The 22,283-nt window shown below is 44.6% G+C and overlaps 1 protein-coding gene across 3 annotated transcripts in view; it reads right to left on the bottom strand.

Annotated features, from left to right (window-relative positions):
* Positions 1-22,283, bottom strand: part of BLTP3A (bridge-like lipid transfer protein family member 3A) — a 69,509-nt gene that overhangs the window by 46,525 nt on the left and 701 nt on the right. The gene's annotated exons all lie outside the window — the stretch shown is intronic.

Here is a 22,283-nt window from a genome sequence, read left to right as displayed (position 1 = left end):
CTGGGCCATCTTTGCTCCAGTGGAGCCTCGGCTGCAGGAGGGGAAGAGAGAGACAGAGAGGAAGGAGAGGGGGAGGGGTGGAGAAGCAGATGGGTGCTTCTCCTGTGTGCCCTGGCTAGGAATTGAACCCGGGACTCCTGAACGCCAGGCCGACGCTCTACTGCTGAGCCAACCGTCCAGGGCGAAGTGCAATTTATATTCAGCTTATTTCTGAACTTTCTATTTTGTTCTACTTATCTGTTTATCCTATACCAATACCACACTATCTTTATTACTATAGTTCCATTTTAAGTCTTGAAAGTAGTTTTAATCCCCTCATATTTTTTCAAGATTATTTTGACCATTCTAGGTCCTTTTCATTTTCATATAAATTTTTAAATCAACCTGACAATTTGTAGGGGGTAAAAAAACACCCGCCAGAATTCTGATTGGAACTGCAGTTAGATTTGGAGATATGACATATTAACAAAGATGCATCAGCCCGGCCTGACCTGTGGTGGTGCCATGGCTAGAGCATCGACCTGGAATGCTGAGGCTGCCAGTTCAAAACTCCGGGCTTGCCTGGTCAAGGCACGTACGAGAAGCTACGAGTTGATGCTTCCTGCTCCTCCCCCCCCTTCTCTCTTCTATCCTCTCTAAAATCAATAAATAAAATCTTTAAAAAAAAAAAAAAAAAAGTCAGCCTATCCTTGAACATGGTATATATACATTCAAGGTATGGCATATTTACTTAGGTCTTCTTTAACTCCTCCCAGGAATGTTTTATAGTTTTAGTATACATTTTTTCTTAAATTTATTTCTATACATTTTCTATTTTTTATATTATTTGTGAAGGAGACTTGTTTTTCTTTTAAGATTCTTTTTTTTTTTTTTTTTACAGGAAGAGAGAGTCAGAGAGGATAGGTAGGGACAGACAGACAGGAACGGAGAGAGAGATGAGAAGCATCAATCATTAGTTTTTCGTTGCGAGACCTTAGTTGTTCATTGATTGCTTTCTCATATATGCCTTAACTGCAGGCCTTCAGCAGATCGAGTAAGCCCTTGCTCGAGCCAGCAACCTTGGGTCCAAGCTGTTGAACTGCTTTTTTTTTTGCTCAAGCCAGATGAGCCCGCGCTCAAGCTGGCGACCTCGGGGTCTCGAACCTGGGTCCTTCCACATCCCAGTCCGACGCTCTATCCACTGCACCACTGCCTGGTCAGGCAGGAAATTTGTTTTTGTTTCTAGTTGTTTCTGCTAAAACGTAACAGTGAAAGTGATGTTTCTATATTGACCTTGTATCCTGAACCTTTCTAAATTCAGTATTCCCTCTAGTGGTTGTTTTGTAGATTTTTTAGGATGTTTTTAATGTAAACTACTATATCATCTGTGAATAAGTAAATTTTACTTCACTTCCTTTATGACAATTGATACTTGTATTTTGTGTTCTGCAACCTTGCTAAACTTATTAGTTCTTTTTTTTTTTTTTGTATTTTTCTGAAGCTGGAAACGGGGAGAGACAGTCAGACAGACTCCCGCATGCGCCCAACCAGGATCCACCCAGCACGCCCACCAGGGGGGACGCTCTGCCCACCAGAGGGCGATGCTCTGCCCCTCCGGGGCGTCGCCCTGTCCCGACCAGAGCCACTCTAGCACCTGGGGCAGAAGCCAAGGAGCCATCCCCAGCGCCCGGGCCATCTTTTCTCCAATGAAGCCTCGCTGCGGGAGGGGAAGAGAGAGACAGAGAGGAAGGAGAGGGGGAGGGGTGGAGAAGCAGATGGGCGCTTCTCCTGTGTGCCCTGGCCGGGAATCGAACCTGGGACTTCTGCACGCCAGGCCGACGCTCTACCACTGAGCCAACCGGCCAGGGCCTAAACTTATTAGTTCTAATAATTAAAAAAAAAAAAAGAACCGTAAGACTTTAAGACTTGCACCCTGCTGTGATAGCTCAGTTGGTTCAAGCATTGTCCCAATTTACCACGGTTATAGGTTTGATCCTCAGTCAGGGCACATACAAGAGTCAACCAGTGAATGCACAAATAAGTGAAAGGATAAATCAATGTTTCTCTCTCTCTAAAATCAATCCATCCATAAAATGTTTTTACAAGAGGATAAAATATATTGCCTTCTATTTCTGCATTTCCAGTATTCTTTATTCTTTCCTGTGGATCCAAGTTCTCCCTGGTACCGTTTCAACTTGAAGAACTTTCTTCAGAATCTCTTATAGTACTGATCATTTTCTCAGTTTTCATTTGTGTAAAAAAATATCTTTACTTTGCCATCCATTTCTAAAGGACATTTTAGCTTAATATGGAATTCTAGGTTGAGAGTGTCAATATTTTAAAGCTATCAACCCATTGTCTTCTGGGCTTTGCTACTGATGAGAAGTCAGCCATTAATTTATGTCATTGTCCTTTTTTTTTTTAATGTCATTGTCCTTTATGTGATGAGTCATTTCCCTCTCACTGCTTTCAAATTTATTTATTTATTTATTTTAGTGCGAGACAGGGAGAGAGATGAGAAGCATTAACTCATAGTTGTGGCACCTTAGTTGTTCACTGATTGTTTTCTCACATGTGCTTTGACCAGGAGGCTACAGCAAAGCAAGTGATCCCTTGCTCAAGCCAGCGACCTTGGGCTTCAAGCCAGCAACCATGGGGTCATGTCTATGATCCCATGCTCAAGCCAGCAACACCACACTCAAGGTGGTGAGCCCGTGCTCTAGCCAGCGACCTTGGGGTTTCGAACCTGGGTCCTCAGCATCCCAGGTCAAAGCTCTATCTACTGTGCCACCATCTTGTCTGGCAGTTCTTTTCTTTACCTTTAGTTTTCAGCAATAAGACTGTGATATGCCTGGGGTAGTTTTCTTTTTATCTACCCTACCTAGGGTTCACTGAGCTTCTTAAATTCTGTAAGTCTGTTTTTCACAAAACTTGAAATATTTCCTCATTATCTCTCTTATCTACCTATTTCTATCTTGGATCAGTTCTATTGAAATATAATTCATATACCATACATCCATCCATGTAAAGTGTACAATGCATTTGGGGTTTTTTTGTTTGTTTGTTTGTTTTACAGGGACAGAGAGAGAGAGAGTCAGAGAGAGGGATAGATAAGGACAGACAGGAACGGAGAGAGATGAGAAACATTAATCATCAGTTTCTCATTGTGGTACCTTAGTTGTTCATTGATTGCTTTCTCATATGTGCCTTGACTACGGGCCTTCAGCAGACTGAGTGACCCCTTGCTTGAGCCAGCAACCTTGGTTCCAAGCTAGTGAGCTTTTTGCTTAAACCAGTTGAGCCCACGCTCAAGCTGGTGACCTCGGGGTCTCGAACCTGGGTCCTCCGCATCCCAGTCTGACGCTCTATCCAATGCGCCACCACCTGGTCAGGCAATGCATTGGTTTTTTAATATATATACAGCGTTGTACAAGCCTAAGCTTGATCAATATTAAAACATGTTCATTACGCACCTCCAAAAACAAAATCCCCATCCGCTTCTATCACCCCCCCATAACCCAAGACAACCGTTATACTATTTTCTGTCTCTATAGATTTCCCCATCCTGAACATTCAATATAAATGAAATCATTCAGCACGTAGTCTTGTGCCTGACTTCTTTCACTTAGCATGTTTTCAAGGGTTATCCATGTTATCAGCGTTTCATTCATTTCTATGACCATAAATAAATACTCCACTGTATGGGTAGAACACATTTTGTTTACCCATTTTCCAAGAGTGAATGTTATTCTACCAGGCAAATAACTGGGTGGGATTCACACTCCAAACTCTGCCTCCTCTGCAGTAGACAGCAGCTGAATCTCATCTCGATTCTTTTCGCTTCCTAACTCTTATTTTTGTTTTGTTTTGTTCTGTTTTGTTTGGCTTCATGAAGTGTTCCTCAATGTATGTCAAGAATTTAACTCAGTTTAAAAGCAGGTTTTAGGGCTCCCCGTTCTGCTGCCCCCTAAGATTTATCCCCTCATTTTCCAGCACCTCGTGTAGACCTGAACTCCATTCTCTGACTCCCAAGCTAGTAAGATTGGATTTTTTTCTGGCTCTTTCTGGTATTTTTATTTCTTTAAACTAATTCATACAAATGGTTACAGTCACCAACATGATTTTAACCAAATATTGCCAGCCTACCTATATCAGCAGGACAGCACCTGCACAGGAAGATTGAATTTTTGCTTAAATTCTTGCTATCACCCACCATGCCAGCTGGGGCGTAACCTCAGGCAAAACACTACAGAAAAGAGAATCTTACCCAATACAGTTCCCATCTTTCCAGGTCCCCATCGGTTTCTACCCGATTTGGTCATTTTCCAATGTCTGCAAGATGTTGTTTTTCATACAATGTCCAGAATACTTAAATTATTATCTGTGAAAGGGTTAGTTCGATATCAGATATTCCGCTATTAGAAGCCCTTACCTGATCTGTGGTGGTGCAATGGATAGAGTGTCAACCTGGAACGCTGAGGTCGCCAGTTTGAAACCCTGGGCTTGCCTGGTTAAGGCACATGTGACAAGCAATCAACCAAGGAACAACTAAAGTGAAGCAACTATGAGTTGATACTTCTCACTCCCTGTTCCTCCCTCTCCTCACTTAGTAAAATCAATAAATAAAATCTTTAAAAAGAAAAAAAAAAGAAGTAAAAAGACCTTTTTTACTAGATCTCATTGGCATTACATCTTCCACAAGAGGCAACTGTGATGTGAGTTACCAAAAACACATATAACCAGATGTTCATGAACACACCTCTCAGAGTAGCAGGAATAATGGCTAAGTCATCCACTTGGTCTGCTGGTGAAGCGCCCATCATAAAAAATTACAACAATATAAAAGGTACAAAGAAAATATGACAGCTTCCACTACATAGAAATAATTATGTACCTAGATAGAAAGATGTAGAAAATAAAATTATTTCATGTATACTCTTCTAAAACTTGCTTTTATTTTTCTTCCATTGATTTGAGAGGAAGTGGGGGAAGGGACAGAAGCATCAATTTGTTGTTCCATTTAGTTCTGCACCCATTGATTACTTTTATTTCTGTGTTTACAGATGACACCCCTAAACCTGATTTAACATGACGGGTTAACCACACATAGTATCGTTTATTTATAATGTGTGAGAGAATGTGAGTGGGTTGTTGGATATACCCGTTAGTTCATTCCACCTATTTGGCAATTAGCATTTATTTGCCTTGTATTATTATTAATAAACACTAATTGAAAATCCTTATCCTAGACTTTGCGCTGGGTAGAGATCTAAATTATACAGTTCTAGCTCTCGAGGAGCTCATAGTCCTCTTTAGGGTCAGAGGCCTTCATTTTTATTTAAAAAAATATTTATTCTCTACAGCAACTTTGTTTGAGTTGAGCCTCCTCACCGCAGCCAGCTGAGAGTGCTGCTGTCCTGGGTGTTTGCTCATCGGACGAGCTCTGCAGGGGAAGCTGCTCGGGGATGGACAGGGCTTTGCCTTCGCCCGCAGATGTGAAAGACACCTCATTTTGGGCAGTCTGTCCCTCTTAAAATAAACATGCAAGTGGGTCAAAATTAGGGCCTGTTCTGATAAAAAATTGAAGACTGTCTAGTATATGATATGAATTTTCCTTTTTTTAAAAAAAAAATTATTCATTTTAGAGAGGGGAGAGAGAGAGAGAGAAAGAGAAGTGGGGGAGGAACAGGAAACATCAACTTCCATATGTGCCTTGAGCAGGCAAGCCCAGGGTTTTGGAACGGTGACCTCAGTGTTCCCGGTCGATGCTTTATCCACTGAGCCACCCCAGGTCAGGGTGAATTTTCCCTTTTCCTCAGTTTTCTCCTTGGCCAGTTTTCAAAGCCCAGATAATTTATGTAATAGCTGTCTGAGGCTGTGCCACAAAGAAATATTTATTCTTATTCAATAATAAGATAACTTGTTCATGGAACAGGCCTTCCTTTTCTGAGCATTAGCAAGTGCTTTCTCACTTTGGTTAATCCAAGAGCCTGTATATAAGTTTTAAAATTAGAAATGTAGTATTCAGATTACATTAATTTCTATTCTTGCTGCGAGTTTGGGAATTGTCAAGACATGAAAGTGAAGGCCCAGGCCCGTTGCTCAGTGGTTAGAGCATTGGCCCAGCGTGTGGACATCACGGGTTTGATCTCTGGTCCGGGCACCAAGAAAAGTGACCATCTGCTTCTCTTCCTCTCCCTTTTCTAATCTCTCTCTCTCTCCCTCTCCCGCTGCCAGCTTGATTGGTTTGAGCATTGGCCCTGGCCACTGAGGATAGCTCGGCTGATTCAAGCATCGGCCCCAGACGGCAGAAGAGGTATCATTAGAGAGAACTAGAAAGTGCAAGGTGTTCAAAAGAGAGAGAGAGTAACATTAGTATATTCCAAAAGCTGTCTAGACTCTTTTCTAATAAAACTAATACCTGTATTGGGAAAAATAAAAAACAATGATATTTCTGAGAACAAAATTTTTTAAATAATAACAACTACATAATAATTGCTTACTTTACTCCAGGTACTGTCCTAAGCACTTTGTAACACATTTTAAATTAGCTTCCTCTGCCTGGCATCGCCCTTCTGCCCCCGACCTTCTGTGCCACTCGGTCTCCACAGACACTGGAGTGCTTCACTGGGCTTACTGTCAGCAGGCCTGCTTCTCTCTATAGGCAGTTAAGTCCCGGAAAGGGAACCTTGTCTCATTTGTCTTTGAGTTCCTGGTACTTGACATACAATGCAGGTGGTGGACAGAAGTTTGCTGGAAGAATTAATGAATAAATGGTCTCAGAAACAGTCCTCAGCCTGGGGCGAGCTGAGGAGAAGGCCAGACTGACTCCCTGATCGCCCTGTCCCAGGCATCTGAGAAGGGCTGACACAGCTCCTACAGCTGAGCACTCACCCTGCAGCAAACTCCCTCAAAGAACAGAAGAACCTCTCTAGTGGGCTCAGAGGACTAAGAAGCCACAGCCAATTATACCAGAGGGCTCTATAGAGGTGTAGCAAAAAGATACTTCCTACAATACATCCCAAGCCTCTAACTTCATGTTCATCTCTGTTAAGTCATTTTCTAAAATGAAATGTGTCTCAACTGCAACCTCTTCTTTCAGACAGGTTAAAAAAACACAGATTTCAAAAAAAAAAAAATGTGGGCGGAGCAGGGAGGGATGGAGGAAGGGAGAAAGGAAGGAACACTTCTCTTAGAAAAGGAAAATGGCCTGACCTCTGATGGCTCAGTGGGATAAAGTATCGACCTGGAACACTGAGGTCACCAGTTTGAAACCCTGGGCTTGCCTGGTCAAGGCACATATGGGAGTTCATGCTTCCTGATCCTCCCCCCTTCTCTCTCTCTCTCTCTCTCTCCCCTCTCTCTGAAAAAATTTAAAAAAAAAAAGAAAGAAAAGGAAAATGTACATTTTCAGCTCTGCCAGAAAGCACTAGGCCAGAGAATCAGAGGCCGTCAGCTTGAATGAACTTCGCCCATCTTATCTGGAATTCCACACATCGAATTCCCCAACTTCCAAACAACTCCTATATACCCCACACAGCTGCCTGGAACCCTGCCCCATCTCCACGGCCACTGCAACAGAAATCATTTTGGAAAATGAAAAACAATCTAAGGACTGACCAGTGGTGGCACAATGAATAAAACATCCACCTGGGACGCTGAGGTCCCAGGTTTGAAACTCTGAGGTTGCTGCCCTGAGGGTGGGATCATTAACATGATCCCTTGGTCACTGGCTTGAACCCAAAGTTCACTAGCCTGAAACCCAAGGTTGCTGGCTTGAGCCCAAGGTCACTGGCTTGAGCCCAAGGTCGCTGGCTTGAGCAAGGGGTCACTGGCTCTAATGGAGCCCCCAGGTCAGGCACGTATGAGAAGCTATCAACGAACAACTAAAAAGTGCTGCAATAGGCCCTGGCTGGTTGGCTCAGCGGTAGAGCATCGGCCTGGCGTGCGGGGGACCAGGGTTCAATTCCCGGCCAGGGCACATAGGAGAAGCGCCCATTTGCTTCTCCACCCCCCCCCTCCTTCCTCTCTGTCTCTCTCTTCCCCTCCCGCAGCCAAGGCTCCATTGGAGCAAAGATGGCCCGGGCGCTGGGGATGGCTCCTTGGCCTCTGCCCCAGGCACTAGAGTGGCTCTGGTCGCGGCAGAGCGACGCCCCGGAGGGGCAGAGCATCGCCCCCTGGTGGGCAGAGCTTCGCCCCTGGTGGGCGTTCCCGGTGGATCCCGGTCCAGTGCATGCAAAGTCTGTCTGACTGTCTCTCCCCGTTTCCAGCTTCAGAAAAATACAAAAAAAAAAAAAGTGCTGCAACTACAAGCTGATACTTCTCATCTCTCTCCCTTCCTGTCTATCTCTCTCGTGAGCTTAAAAAAAAAAAAAGTTCAGCCCTGGCCGGTTGGCTCAGCGGTAGAGCGTCGGCCTAGCGTGCGGAGGACCCGGGTTCGATTCCCGGCCAGGGCACATAGGAGAAGCGCCCATTTGCTTCTCCACTCCTCCGCCGCGCCTTCCTCTCTGTCTCTCTCTTCCCCTCCCGCAGCCAAGGCTCCATTGGAGCAAAGATGGCCCGGGCGCTGGGGATGGCTCTGTGGCCTCTGCCCCAGGCGCTAGAGTGGCTCTGGTCCCAACATGGCGACACCCAGGAAGGTCGCAACATGGCGACGCCCAGGATGGGCAGAGCATCGCTCCCTGGTGGGCAGAGCATCGCCCCCTGGTGGGCGTGCCAGGTGGATCCCGGTCGGGCGCATGCGGGAGTCTGTCTAACTGTCTCTCCCTGTTTCCAGCTTCAGAAAAATGCAAAAAAAAAAAAAAAAAAAAAAAAAGTTCAGAGCAGCTTAGGGGAGGTGAGCCCGCAGGACATATTCTGAACCAGAGCTGGTCTGATTAGAATAGCATTCCTGCTCCAGAACATGCTCTCTGCTTTCCCCGACATAGCTGGAATCGTACTCCCTAAAGAACGAGTTCTGGCCTGACCTGTGGTGGCGCAGTGGATAAAGCGTCGACCTGGAAATGCTGAGGTTGCCGGTTCGAAACCCTGGGCTTGCCTGGTCAAGGCACATATGGGAGTTGATGCTTCCAGCTCCTCCCCCCTTCTCTCTCTCTGTCTCTCTCTCCTCTCTCTCCCTCTCTGTCTCTCTCCTCTCTAAAAATGAATAAATAAATTAAAAAAAAAAAAGAACGAGTTCTGGCCCTGGCCGGTTGGCTCAATGGTGGAGTGTCGGCCTGGCGTGCATAAGTCCCAGGTTCGATTCCCGGCCAGGGCACACAGGAGAAGCGCCCATCTGCTTCTCCACCCCTCCCCCTCTCCTTCCTCTCCGTCTCTCTCTTCCCCTCCCGCAGCGGGGCTCCATTGGAGCAGGGATGGCCCGGGCGATGGGGATGGCTCCTTGGCCTCTGCCCCAGGCGCTGGAGTGGTTCTGGTCGCAGCAGAGCGTCGCCCCCTGGTGGGCGTGCCGGGTGGACCGGGTGGATCCCGGTTGGCCCATGCGGGAGTCTGTCTGACTGTCTCTCCCCGTTTCCAGCTTCAGAAAAATACAAAAAAAAAAAAGAACAAGTTCTGGTGAGAGAGTGAGACGAGCAGAGGATATAGACCTGGTTGGGGGAGGCGTATAGTAGCAGATGGGGGGGAGAATCAGCACAAGGGGTACATGAGAAGAGGGGCCTTCGTAAGTGGAAAAGGGACATAGAGGAGAGAAAAGAGAGTGTATATCAACAGCAAACTTCAGCTGTTTCAAAATTTAGTCTAAGTCAGTCATTCTCAACCCAAACAGCCTCTATTCCAGGATTGGCACTGCCAAGAATTACAACATTTTCTAAAATGGTGAAAAACACTGGTAAAGTTCAAAACAACCTTCCCCCATGGTAGCTGCAGGCCTGCAAGTCACTGCATTTTAAAGCTGTTTATATGTAAAACAGTTAAAGTCTAGGCTTATATAATCTAAACAAATAACTCACCCATATAAACATCAACAAACATTCTAAGTCAAAAATTACAAACACACCCTGGCCAGATAGCTCTGTTGGTTAGGGCATCACTCCAATATGCAGAGGTTGCCAGTTCGATCCCTGGTCAAGGCACATACAGAAACAGACTGATGTTTCCATCTCTCTCTCTCTCTCTCTCCCTTCTCTCTCTAAATCAATAAATTAAAAAAAAAAGACAAATGCTTCTTTTTGTGAAACCATTCTGCACCTGACCTGTGGTGGCACAGTGGACAGAGTGCCAATCTGGAATGCTGAGGGCACTGGTTCGGAACTCCAGGCTTGCACCTGGTCAGTGCACATGTGAAAAGCAACTACTACACGTTGATGTTTCCCGTTCCTCTCCCCTTTGGCTCTTTCTCTTCTCTCCAAACTCTATAAATAAAATCTAAAAAAAGAAATAAAGAAAAAAGAAACTATTCTGCATACTGCATGACATCAGCATCTCTGGGCTGCTCATTAAACACTGGTCACACTCCTCAATCACAACCAAAAAGTTTTGCAGAGATATTATGATCTTCATGATCTGTAAGATCTTACTCCATGACATAAGAAAAAAAAACACGTTTTCTTCGTCTCCTTCATCCCTAACCACTGAGAACCAGACCTTCATCTAGTGAGCTTATACTACATATAATTAACCCTCTATGGCTCTTGTGGGCTATCTTGGGACCCTAGTCAACATTTATAACCCTATTTATACTAGACTACACACTACAAATTTCAAACTTAAAATAAAATTTGAGAGCATAACACTTCTATAAGTCAGAGACTTAAATACACTGACCTCTCATCATCAATGTACATATGACGCATGCACTATAAAGACTGAATATACATACATGTAAAATAACCACTGCTGTAGGCAAGTAAAACAAATATTTTATAATATATCAAGTCCTTATTTTATATTTTTATAATATATTCAAGTCCTTTACCTAAATTAATAATACATTTGCCTGACCGGTGGTTGCCCAGTGGATAGAGCGTCAACCTGGGACACTGAGATCCCAGGCTCAAAACCCCAAGGTGGCCAGCTTGAGTGGAGGCTCATCCAGATTGAGTGCAGACTTGCAGCTTGAGTGCATGGTCACTGGATTGAGCCCAGGGTCGCCAGCTAGAGCCCAAAGGTCACTGACTTGAGCAAGGGGTCACTGGCTCAGCTGGAGGCCCTTTCCCCAGGTCAAGGCACGTATGAGAAGAAATTAATGAACAACTGAAGTGTCACAACTACGAGCTGATGTTTCTCATCTCTCTCCCTTCCTGTCTTTCTCTCTCTCTAAAAAAAGCATCATAATAACAATAATACACTAACGTGTATTACTGGCAATCCCTGGGTTATGAATAAGATAGGTTATGTAGGTTTGAAAATGTTGAAGTATTTAAAAATAATATGTAGAGAAAGATAAAAATAAATACTGTGTTAAGACAAACATCTAAGTTGCATTTTATAGATAAATGTACCTGTTCCAACTTATATACACATTCAACTTATTAACAAACCTACAGAACCTGCACCATTCATAACCCAGGGCCTGCCTGTATTTTTGCACTTTTAGTTTTCCCTTTTACTACAGATATTGAGTCTACAGCTTATAAATACTGGAAAGTGCTCTTAGTATCTACAGTCTGCACCAGTAGGAAGTTCCTTGTTGCCTCATCACACAGACATCCTTAATGATACTGGGTAAATTCAATTTCCTTGCTCTTCAGATCTCTCCCCCCACACCCCTCAGGTCTAAGGTTCCCTGAGTTCCTGCCACGCACTCCCACTGCACACAGCCCCTGCACCCACTTCACCCACTAAAGCATCCGCAAATTCGCTGGTTTTTGAAGCAAAGGACACAATGCCTGCCATTGTGGACAACGCACTACAGTGCATGTAGAGAACTGAGCTGTGATGAAAAGAATCCTTTTTCCTCCAGTGATTAATGCTGTACTTACAAATTATTTTATTTTAAAATTTTATTTATTGATTTTAGGGAGAGAGAGAGAGAGAGAGAGAGAAAGGCCAAGGGAGGAGGAGGAAGCATCAACCATAGTAGTTGCTTCTCGTGTATGTGCCCTGACCGGGCAAGCCCAGGGCTGCGAACCTGCGACCTCAGCATTCCAGTTCGACGCTTTATCCACTGCACCACCGCAGGTCAGGCAGATTACAGTACTATGATTCTTAGACTCTCTATATAAGTAAATCCTCTAAGGACCCAACCTAGTATATACATTTCAACTATTTCACCTATGCTGAGGTCAAAGTTCCCTTCCTGTAGTGTGCCTTGAGGTGAAAAACACGATAAAAAGGAACAGCCCTTGTCTCCTTCTCTCTAAAGCACTGATACAAAGAGCATTCATCTCTACCTCTCTGTATTAAAATGTTAGGAAATGTCACTGCTAAGTAGCTAAAGAATTAGCCATTTGGATAAGTTAGGCACAACCTTGAAGATGCTGAAAAGCATTATCTCCAGAAACTAACGGTAACCTCTCGAGCAATTTTAATAACTAAAGGTAAACAGTAATAGTCAGTGTGATTAAGTATTTTTTTTCAGGACCAGACACTTTTATACAATTATTTCTCATCTTCAAAACAACACTGGGTATTATTATCCCCCATTTTACAGATGAGGAAGTTTCAAGAAGCTAAGAGACTTGTTGAACACTCAACTTACAAGTGGCAGTCACGTGCACAGCCACCTTTTAGAACCCAAAGTCCTTGTTCTTTCTGCTACATCAACATGCCTCTCAATCAATTTTCAAAGCAGACAATTTCATTCTTTGTGAACCATACATTAAAATATTTATGTCAGCTACATATGACAGTACTGATTTTTGTTGTTCTTGTTTTTTGACAGAGACAGAGATGGAGAGAAGGACAAACAGACAGGAAGGGAGAGAGATGAGAAGCATCAATTCTTTGTTGATGCACCTAGGTTGTTCATTGATTACTTTCTCATATGTGCCTTGACCAGGGGGATCCAGCAGAGTGAGTGATCCCTTACTTAAGCCAGTGACCTTGGGCTCAAGCCAGCAACCATGGGTCATGTCTATAATCCCATGCTCAAGCCAGCGACCGACCCTGTGCTCAAACTGGTGAGCCCGCACTCAAGTCGGGTAAGCCCATGATCAAGCAGTTGACCTCACAGTTTTGAACCTGCGTCCTCTGCATCCCAGTCTGACGCTCTATCCACTGCGCTACCACCTGGTCAGGCAACAATACTGTTTTGAAATTAGTATTGCTTTATTGCTTTTATTTTTATTTATTTATTTAAGTAAGAGAAGGGGAGATAGTGAGAAAGACTCCCTCATGTATCCCGACCAGGATCCACCTGGCAACCCCATCTGCTGCTGATGCTCAAGTACTGAGCTACTTTTAGCGCCTGAGGCTAATGCATTCAGACCAACTGAGCTATCCTCAGCAACCAGGGCCCATGTTCAAACCAATCGAGCTACTGGCCGCAGGAGAGGAAGAGAGAGAGAAGGGGAAGAGTGAGTGGTTGCAGGAGAGAAGCAGATGATCGCTTCTCCTGTGTGCCCTGACCAGGAGTCTAATCCCAGACATCCATACACCAGGCTGACACTCAATCCACTGAGCCACCACCAGGACTGCTTTACTGCTTCTAAATGCTAGTTTTAAGACACAAGACAATTATTTTACCCTTGGAAAACTGTAATGATTATAATACAAAAGCTATGAAATTCAAACTTTAGTTTATTTAGTAAAAATGGGGCATAATTTTACAGAACAGAATGAAACTATTTAATCCTGAGTAGACTGAAGACCAAACAAAAACCCAAATGCCTGAATAACAGCCCATCCTTTCTCTGAATGTACATGACTGTCATTCTGACAAGGAGTTAAGCATCACATCTATTCCAAGTAAGAAATTTTATGGACTAATAATTATAAATTATCCTAATTGTTTTCACTGAACTTGCCTAATTTGAGCATTTCTCCCATAAAAAGATCTTATGCTTTCAAGGTTCTGACATTTGCTTATGACTAAAATTTACAAATAGAGTGGAATTTAAAAATTAAACAGAGGCAAAAATAAAGTAGCCGTCTGGTTTACCACAAACAAAGTAAAAGAATTTCAAAACACTCCCATCAGCCTGACCAGGCGCTGGCGCAGTGGATAGAGTGTCAGTCTGGGATGCAGAGGACCCAGTTTCCAGGTTCATCTGGTTTGAGCAAAGCTCACCAGCTTAGACCCAAGGTTGCTGGCTTGAGCAAGGGGTTACTCAGTCTGCTGTAGCCCCACGGTCAAGGCACATATGAGAAAGCAATCAATGAACAACTAAGGTGTCACAACAAAAAACTAATGATTGATGCTTCTCATCTCTCTCTGTTCCTATCTGTCTGTCCCTATCTATCCCTCTCTCTGATTCTCTGTCTCTGTAAAAAAAAAAAAAAAAAACACACACACACACACAAACAATAAACAAAAAAAAACCCCACTCCCACCAGACTGGCTAAAATAAAAAAGATGAAAAATACCAAGTACTAGCAAGGACACAGAACAACCAGAACTCCCAATACACTTCCAGTGGAAGTGTAAACTGGTATAGCCACTTTGGAAAACCGGTAATATCTATTAAAATGTAATATATGTATATCTTGCAACCCAGAAATTCCAGCCCTATTCTATACCCAACAGATAAGCATACATTTGTTCACAAAGGACACATACGAGAATGTTCCTAGCAACACTATTCATCATAGCCCTAAACTGGGAAACCAAACGTCCATCAACAGAAAAATGTATAAATAAATACTATATACAACAGTTAAAATGGAGGATCTACAACTTGAAGCAACCATAAGGACTAATCTCACAAAAATAATGTTGAGCTAAAAAGCAAGAAATAAGTGTACATATACATACTATATGACTCCATTTCTATAAAATATAAAAAGACAAAATTAATCTGTACTGCTAGAAATCAGGACAGTAGTTAACCTGTGGTGGAGGTAATGATGGACGGAGACACAAGGGACTTCGTGGGTACTGGTGACAAGGATACGCTCAGTCTGATATAGTCAATAGCTGAGAACCATTATAGCTACAGAGTTGAAAAAAAGCACAGCTCTGGAATCAAGAGTGCCTGCATTTGACTCCCATTTCCATCACTTATTAGTAATGACTTGGGGTTATTTAACCCCTCTGTGCCTCATTTCTTTATCTATAAAGTGGGCAGCCTAATACCTACCTCATAGGGTTAGTCTGAGGAGTAAATTGTCCTAAGACTTGTAAAGTGCTTATCTGCACAGTTGTGTCTATTATTATTAAATATTTGCCTGACCTGTGGTGGCGCAGTGGGTAAAAGTGTCGACCTGGAAATGTTGAGGTCACCGGTTCGAAACCCTGGGCTTGCCTGGTCAAGGCACATATGGGAGTTGATGCTTCCAGCTCCTCCCCCCCTACTCTCTCTCTGTCTCTCCTGTCTCTCCTGTCTCTCTCTCTCTCTCTCTCTCTCTCCCCTCCCCTCTCTAAAATGAATAAATAAAAAATTAAAACAAAAAAAAATTATTTAAAAAAAAAATATTTGCTAAGAAAGTATGAGTAGTGGTGGCGTAGTGAATAAAGCGCCAATCTACAATGCTGAGGTGCCAGGTTCAAGACCCCTGTGGTGGCTGACTTGAGCATGGATTCATCTGGCTTGAGCACAGGATCATCAACCTGATCCCATGGTTGCTGGCTTGAGCCCAAAGACTGATGATGACTTGGAGCCCAAGGTCACCAGCACCACTGGCCCCCAGACAAGGCACATATGAGAAGCAATTAATGAATAACTGCCTGACCAGGTGGTGGCGCAGTGGATCAAGCGTCAGACTGGGATGCGGAGGACCCAGGTTTGAGACCCTGAGGTCGCCAGCTTGAGTGCGGGCTCATCTGGTTTGAGCAAAAGCTCACCAGCTTGGACCCAAGGTTGCTGGCTCAAGCAAGGGGTTACACAGTCTGCTGAAGGCCCGCGGTAAAGGCACATATGAGAAAGCAATCAATGAACAACTAAGGTGTCGCAATGTGCAACAAAAAACTAATGATTGATGCTTCTCATCTCTCTCTGTTCCTGTCTGTCTGTCCCTGTCTATCCCTCTCCTTGACTCTCTCTGTCTCTGTAAAAAAAAATAATAACTAAAGGAATGCAACTATGAGTTGATGCTTCTCATCTCTCTCCCTTCCTCTCTCTCTCTCTCTCTCTCTCTCTCAAAAGTAAAATAAAATAAAATAAAACAGCTAAGGAAATAAAAGCACTTTACTCTGAAGCAAGACAAAAAAATGATGATGAGAAACAAGACTATTACTAGAAAATGCACAAAATAATTATTTGGGAAATGAAAGTGACAAGAAAGGGCATGACCTGGAAGTTGAAACTGGTCGTACAAACCTTCATCTAAACAGACAAGACCCTGGGCAAGCTGTCAGCTCATCTGACCCTGCAGCTCACCGCTGCCCACCAGGGGCTGGCCCCAATAATCTCTTCAGGATAATGAGTACTAACAAGTGGAGGCAGCGACAGGGAACTAAGAGGCTGAGCGCACAGTTTCTCTTACTCTCCAAAAGGACTGTGAGATTTTCTATGCCTCTGAATTTCACCTAATACATCTGTTTTTAAAATATCTAATATTGCCTGACCTGCGGTGGCACAGTGGATAAAGTGATGACCTGGAAATGCTGAGGTCGCCGGTTCGAAACCCTGGGCTTGCCTGGTCAAGGCACATATGGGAGTTGATGCTTCCAGCTCCTCCCCACCTTCTCTCTCTCTCTCCTCTCTCTCTCCCTCTCTGTTTCTCTCTCTCCCTTTCTCTCTCCTCTCTAAAATGAATAAATAAAATTTTTAAAAAATTAGAAAAAAAATAAAATAAAATATCTAATATCTCTATTATCAGCTATGTCTTTGTCCCTCAAGGTCATAATTCCTGCAGCTATTTGGAGTAAATAATTAAGACTTTTAATGGATTTCTGAAATAGCCATTTGGGTGGCTTGCTGTCATCCATACTGTGGTAGTGTCTATAACTTCTCTGGCCATGTTATAATAGCTTTTTTTTCTTAAGTGAGAAGTAACGAGGCAGAGAGACAGACTCCCACATGTGCCCCGACTCGGATCCACCTGGCAAGCCCCCTACAGGGCAATGCTCTGCCCATGTGGAGCAGTTGCTCCGTTGCTCAGCAACCAAGCTATTTTAGTGCCTGAGGCAAAACCATGGAGCCATCCTCAGCTCTCAGGGCCAACTTGCTCCAACAGAACCATGGCTGCAGGAGAAGACAGAGATAGAAGAAAGAAGGGGAGGAATGGAGAAGCAGAAGGTTGCTTCTCCTGTGTGCCCTGCATGGGAATTAAAGCCAGGAAATCTACATGCCAGGCCAACACTCTCCCACTGAGCCAACCGGCCAGGGCCATAATAGCTACTCTTTATTAAGCCCTACTTACATACCAGGTACTACAATAAATTCTTTACCCCTCCCTAATCCTCAAGAAAATCTGCTAGATATGTAGTATTCTTTCTTATTCTCATCTTTTATAAATAAGTACACTAAGGCTTAGAAAGGCTGCCCTACTCATTAAGCGGCAGAGTTGGAAGGCGAATCTGCCTTGTTTGCTTCCAGAGTCTATGCTCTTTCCATGAACCGTAGTCCCCTGACTTATTTCACAATCAATCATATTTCCTCTTACTTACATAATGAAAGGTCATGAGCTAAGGTAAAAAATCTTTTGGGTTTTTTTGTTTGTTTGTTTGTTTTAAGAGAGGCAGGGAAAGAGAGACAGGAACATCAAGCTGCTCCTCTATGTGCCCTGACCCGGGAATCGAACTGGCAGCTTCCATGCTCTGGGATGATGCTCCAACCAACTGAGCTATCCGGCCAGGGCTTAATTTTTATTGCTTATTAAAGAACCAGAGAGAGGAAGAGGGAGAGGGGAAGGTGGAAAGGAAGCATTTCTTGTTCTACCCAGTTGTGCATTTTTTGGTTGCTTCCTGTATGTGCCCTGACCAGGAATTGAACCCTCAACCTTATTTTTTCCGGACGACGCTCTTAACTGAGCTAACCAGCTAGGGCCAGTCTGGCTATATTTTTTTAATGACCACTTTTGTTTCTAAGTAAAGGTCTCCTCCTGGGTCTATTTAAATGAATACTGTGCATTAAGGCTACTTGTCCAAACCATACTTTAAAGCCCTCAGAAGACATTTACCTTTCTTCCCTGCCGAATCCCTGGTGCCCAGATCAGTGCCTTGTCTAGAGAAAGCACTTCACAAAATATCCTGAATACCAACTTCCCTCAAATCGTGTTTACCAAAACACTTGAATAAGGAAGATGCATTCCCATAAGACACTTTAATATCTGAAACTCCATCACTAGAATTAAACATAATATGAAAGTGAGTGGGATAGTTTTCCTGCTATAAAGACACTTTCCTCCGAGTCAAGCGGCACTGTCATCAGCAGCAACAAGTAATCATTAAACACCTACAAATATCTATTTCGCACAGTAACTCAGCACGCTTTGCTCCTCTCTCACCGGGTCTGGCAAGCCACAGAAGCTACAGCGCCCCTCCCGGCAGGCCAGCATCTGGAGGGGCAGTGGAGTCCACACAGGGGCACATGTCACACATGATTAGACAGTTCTTCCAAGTCAAACAAAGACAAAGACCCCAGAAGTTTGACCATTCCGTCAACCAGGCACATGTCCTAGCACCTCGTCCTGGAGCCCAGAAACTTCAGCCTCGAATCCCTTCCTCTCGTCCTCCTTAATCAACCACCCAACACTGTGGAAATCAGAATTCCTCCCAATGTCTGTTATCTAGTCATTCCTACTTCATCCAAAAGAGACAGTTTGTTCACAAAGATTCACTGAATGTGTCAGCATATACTATCAAAATTTGTTCTTTAAAAACCCTACCCTAGGCCCTGGCCAGTTGGCTCAGCGGTAGAGCATCGGCCTGGCATGCGGGGGACCCAGGTTCGATTCCCGGCCAGGGCACATAGGAGAAGTGCCCATTTGCTTCTCCACCCCCACCCCCTCCTTCCTCTCTGTCTCTCTCTTCCCCTCCTGCAGCCAAGGCTCCATTGGAGCAAGGATGGCCCGGGCGCTGGGGATGGCTCCTTGGCCTCTGCCCCAGGCGCTAGAGTGGCTCTGGTCGCGGCAGAGCGACGCCCCGGAGGGGCAGAGCATCGCCCCCTGGTGGGCAGAGTGTCTCCCCTGGTGGGCATGCCGGGTGGATCCCGGTCGGGCGCATGCGGGAGTCTGTCTGACTGTCTCTCCCCGTTTCCAGCTTCAGAAAAATACAAAAAAAAAAAAAAAAAAAAACCCTACCCTGCCTGACCAGGCAGTGGCGCAGTGGATAGAGCGTCGGACTGGGATGCAGAAGACCCAAGTTCGAGGCCCTGAGGTTGCCAGCTTGAGTGCAGGCTCATCTGTTTGGAGCAAAAGCTCACCAGCTTGGACACAGGGTCTCTGGCTCGAGCAAGGAGTTGCTCGGTCGGCTGGGGGCCCGTGGTCAAGGCACATAAGAGAAAGCAATCGATGAACAACTAAGGTGTTGCAACAAAAAACTGATAATTGATGCTTCTCATCTCTCTCGCCATTCCTGTCTGTCTGTCCCTATCTGTTCCTCTCTGACTTTCTCTCTGTCTCTGTAAAAAAATATATAAATAAATAAATAAATAAAAATAAAAAACCCTACCCTCAGCCTGATCAGGCAGTGGCGCAGTGGATAGATCATCCGACTGGGATGCGGAGGACCCAGGTTCGAGACCCCAAGGTTGCCAGCTTGAGTGCAGGCTCATCTGGTTTGAGCAAGGCTCACCAGCTTAAGCCCTAGGTCGCTGGTTTGAGCGAGGGGTCACTCGCTCTGCTGTAGCCGCCTACCCACCCCCGCCCCCGTTAAGGCACATATGAGAAAGCAATCAATGAACAACTAAGGTGCCACAACAAAAAATTAATGCTTCTCATCTCTCCGCCTTCCTCTCTGTCTGTCCCTATCTGTCCCTCTCTCTATCTCTGTCACACACACACACACACAAAAAACACACACACAAAAAAAACCCTACCCTAGGAGCGATGTGAAGTACACAGACAATGCGTGTATTCCAGGAGAAGATACAGCAGCCCAGAAGCTGGGTTCTCTTCCACCACACCTTACCTTCCACTGCAACTTGGGCAGGCAGCTAACATCTCTAGGCTTTTTGTTTCCTCAGCCAGAAAATGAGGGTGGAACTAGTTGGCGTTGGTTATTTACCTCGGTCCAGGATGCTGTGCAGGGCTCAGGCATGTGCTTTAAGGGTTCATATTCCCCCCCCCAACTGGGAACTTAGATTAAAAATTATCTGTTCACATATGTGGGTTTTTTCTGAGGAACGCTATGGCTTCTATCAAATTATCACACAAGTAGTGGCCCAAAATTTAACCATAGTTCATGTTTTATTGAGCACTTACTATATCAGGGGTCGGGAACCTATGGCTCGCGAGCCAGATGTGGTTCTTTTGATGGCTGCATCTGGCTCGTAGACAAATCTTTAATAAAAATAATAATAACATTAAAAATATAAAACATTCTCATGTATTACAATCCATTCATTTTCTACCGCTCATGTTCATGGTTGCGGGTGGCTGGAGCCAATCGAAGCTGTCCTCCGGGACAACACTAAATTTTTATTAGATAATGCGTAACATACACGGGTCGTTCATGGCTCTCTCAGCCAAAAAGGTTCCTGACCCCTGTACTATATGCAAGGCACTGTGCTAAGTCCTCACATATATTAACTCATGGAACCGTCACAATAACCCTTAAGTTAGATACTGTTATACTCATTTTACAGCTAAATAAAGTAAAATGCCTGAGCTCTTAAACACAATGTTAGGTAAGATCATCCCTAAACCCTAAAATTCTCTGATTCTATGTTCATTCAAATTAATAGTTTTCCTTTAAATTTTCTGTCCTGTTTCACAATCATTAGTTCTACCTTTTTTATTTTTAAGTGAGAGAAGGGGAAATAGAGATACACACTCTTGAATGTGCGCCAACATTCACCCAGCAACCCCAAATCTGGGGCCGATGCTCGAATCAACCAAGCTATCCTCAGAGCCTGAGGCCAAAGCTAGGACCAGCCCAGCTATGCTCAGCGCCCAGGACGACTTGAACCAATCTAGCCAATGGCTGCAAGATGGGGAAGAGAGAAAGAAGGGGAAGAGAGAGAGGAAGAGAAACAGATGGTCTCTTCTCCTGTGTGCCCTGACCCGGGAGCCAACACTCTATCCAGTGAGCCAACCAGCTAGGGCCTCATTAGCCCTTTTATTTAAGACTTTACACAGAACAACTAAACTCATGGAAAACCCAGATGAATCCTACCTGAAAAGAATATATGAGTGAGCTGATCCTAGTAAAGGGTCCAAAGGCACTTTCAAGCTCCAGCAGCCAATTTGCTTTCACTCTTATAACATGGTGATTAACCAAAAGATGTACCTGAATCTATTACTAATTGAAGTCTCAACAGTAAATAAGAGTGCCAACCAGAAGACGGCACGCAGTGGCAGCAACAGTGTCTCCCATGCCACTCACCAGCACAATGAAAAGACCAAAGATAGATTAGTGCGAGGCGGGAGTCCATGCTGACTGGCTTCTCCCCTCCGCCCAACTCCTGAAAACCACTGACCACAGCGGAGCCAAGGCCTGAATCACTCTCCACTTGGGATACAAAGCTGGCTAAAGATATTAGGGCACCACAACCCCCCCCCCCCCGGCTTGGAATAAGGAGTGAAAATTAAGTGAAAGCCTAGCTTTTTGCTGACACCAGTTCTGACAACCTGCAATGGTGACACAGGGGTCAGCAGTCACCCAATGACACCAGCAAACTGTTTTTGCCCAAATTACCGAGGGGCACACACCTGCTCAATAAATGGCTGCAAAGCACAAGCGGACATTGTTAGTTCTTTTCACAGGCTGTCAAAAAACCCCACAAAAACCTCCACCTCTTAAAGGGAAGGTTGTTGAAACTTTATGCCCAACTCTCTTGACCTTTCTCCATTTAGTCCGTGTAATGAGAAGAGAAGCAAAGGAGGGAGAAAGGATATCAAAGGAAACGGCCTGGGTGCAGGGATATCTTTTTCAAGGGTGATGCAACAGGGTCAGCCAGACGACGGACAGGACCTGGGAGCTTCTGGAAAGGGGAAAAGCCGCGGGGGTTGGAGGTCTGGGCGGAAAACGGGCTCTGAAGGACCGGGAACAAGGGTTTCTCAGAAGGGGCCGGAGGGTCAAGGGTCCAGTCCGGGGCAGGCCGAGCAGGGAGAGGGGGCCGCGGCGCGCTCGGTGGGCGGGTAGCGAGGCGAGCAGAGGGCTG

This window comes from Saccopteryx bilineata, chromosome 1 (genome assembly GCF_036850765.1).
Source record: "Saccopteryx bilineata isolate mSacBil1 chromosome 1, mSacBil1_pri_phased_curated, whole genome shotgun sequence".
Taxonomy (NCBI): domain Eukaryota; kingdom Metazoa; phylum Chordata; class Mammalia; order Chiroptera; family Emballonuridae; genus Saccopteryx; species Saccopteryx bilineata.
This window is presented reverse-complemented; position numbering and strand designations above follow the sequence as displayed.